We start from the raw sequence: 2,516 nt of genomic DNA on the forward strand, positions 1-2,516 counted from the left end.
GCCCGCGCGGCCGCCGCCTTTCCGCCCAGCGCGCGGACGGGCGGCGCCCGGCGCTCTCCTCAGCGGGTGCTCGGCAGCCAAGGTGGCGGGGCCGCCTTCCGTACGCTTCATTCCGGTGAGAAAAACGTTGAAAATTTGAGGAGAAAACTCACGATTAGCACTGTTAGGTGTTAGAGACGGGGGAATCCCGGGCGAGAGGGAGCAGCAGGCATGTCGCATCTTGTATTCAAGTAAATAATCCTCATTTGTGCTTTTTACCGTAAGCTACAAAACCAAGATGGACCATGTGAGTACGTCCTTCGTGACAGAAGGGTGGTTTCTTGTGGCCCCACAGACAGAAGAACGCACGATCCCTGAGCTCTCCAAAGAGTGAAGCAACACTGAGAAACGCTGCTGCAACGCTGGTGCTGAGATAATCTTCAGGAGTAAGATTACTAATATTTAATTAAAAACACACAGCGGATGCTCGCCAGGAACACCCGCCTACCACCACCATTACTTACATAAATTAAACTGTAGCTTTAGCTTGGGGACTGGAGGGAGCAGCACATGTGTACAGGAGCACTGCCTGCAATTTGAGGGGACCTCAAATTTTGGCAGCGATTTCCAGCACTATGCTGAAGGTGCAGCCCTCGTTTGAGAATGTAAAGCGCAGACTTGACTGAGCCGCCATTTCACACTATTTCCTACAGGCACGTTTTGGAGTAGCCTTAAATTCCTGGAGCGTTTAAGCTCAAATTAAACACATTTACAACGTTTGAGGATTGGGCAGAAAACCCCTGAGGTCCTATTCACCTGCCAGATGCAAGTCACTGTTGTAAATATTAACTATCGAAAACTGAGCGCTGCTGCCCCATTAGCACCAGAACGCGCGCCTCCCCGCTCCTCATTCTGCGGGCAGCCCAGCCGAGCACCCAGGGGAGAGCTGCAGCCGGCCACGGGGCCTGGGAAGAGGGCAGGCTGGTCAAATTAGGTCTGAAGGCGTGATGGAAGTCAGATGCTTGGTTCCCACTGCATGAAAGTGTGTTGATAACAGTTAAAAATATCACCATCTGCTATTGTAGGCTACTGATAGCAGTGGAAAACCATTACTGGTGTGAGACATGAGCACAACTGAGCAAGTCACAAGAGTAACTGGCTTTAAAGTCATCAAAGTACGCACCATCGTTTTGGACCAAAAGGGCCCACTGGCATACAGCAGCGTTATGCTACATATCCTCATGGAGAGTGTTCTGCTGTATTAGGAATATAGTTAGGTCATACCGTCTCAAGCTATGCATTTCTCATGCTTTTAAATAAGCCAGCTCTGGTACCCTGATGCAAGAGTGTACTTAATTTCAGTTTTAAGTCTGGTGCTTCTCTTCCCTGTAATATTTTCTTAACGGTGCTGATGGAAAAGTGTTTGATGAAATACTAAAGCAAGATGTATAATGAAATTAGATATTAGCCCAGAAATGCTTCATCTTCTGGTTTTAGTTTTATATTTAGATGTTGTCTATTATATCCTTAACACTTGAGGAGTTTGATTCACATTCATTTTTTGTTTGAAAATATTAAAAATTAAATTTAAAATGGCAACCTAGGAAATTAGCGACCTGCAAGTCTAGTACATTATTCTTTCATTTAGTATGCTCAGCAACGCATATATATTTTTTCCAAGAGCACTGACGCTTGCAAAGTCCCAGTATGGTCATGTTAAATGAGGTTCTGTTTAGAAATTGCTGTTCTAGGGAACTGCGGTTTTTCAAAGGAAAAAGGAAAGCACACCCCGGATGATACTAACATTCAGAGCAATTTTGATCTGCATTAATTTGAAAATCCAGATGAAAAATTGCCTGTAAACCAATTAATTCTCTGACAATTTGTGCCTACATACTCCTATGACAGTCCCTTCTTAGAAGGGAAATCCAGTTGGTGATAAACTTCACCCACCGTATGGTAGGTGCATATAACATACACGCATAAAACTTCCTGGAGCACCAGCACATGGCTTCCTACAGGTGGAAAAGCAAGGGTAGACATCCTTTCTCTGTATTAATTGCACAGCATTTAGTCCTGATGTTTTTACCTCTGTCCACAAAGTAATTATAGAAATTCCTCCTGCAGGCCTCCCAGAATCAGAGAATTAATCTTTCCACTCACCAGTGACAGCTTGAATCTGGCTCTGGTTGCCAAACTCAGCTCCCTCACTGAGGTGGACCTGCTTACACCATGCCCGAGCTCAGCAGCAGCAGGTAAGCCAGGCCCCGGCGCGGCAGGACGGTGAGCTGTGTATGGGCAGCTCGGGCCACCAGCTGCCCTTTGTACCAGCCCCTGCTGCTCCGTGCTGAGAGCACCGAGATAAAGGCATCCAGCGGCCTCCTGTTTCGGGTGGGAACGGTTCAGCTGAAGACACACTGCGGCGCCAAGTCGGCAGCTGCCCGGGAAGGTCACTGCCCCGCAGCCCCGGGCGGGCGGCTCCGCAGGCGGCACTTGAGCCGCAGCGGGCCGGGAGGCTGCCGCGCCCCCGAACGCGG

This window comes from Charadrius vociferus, unplaced genomic scaffold, assembly GCF_000708025.1.
Source record: "Charadrius vociferus isolate BGI_N301 unplaced genomic scaffold, ASM70802v2 scaffold746, whole genome shotgun sequence".
Lineage (NCBI taxonomy): Eukaryota > Metazoa > Chordata > Aves > Charadriiformes > Charadriidae > Charadrius > Charadrius vociferus.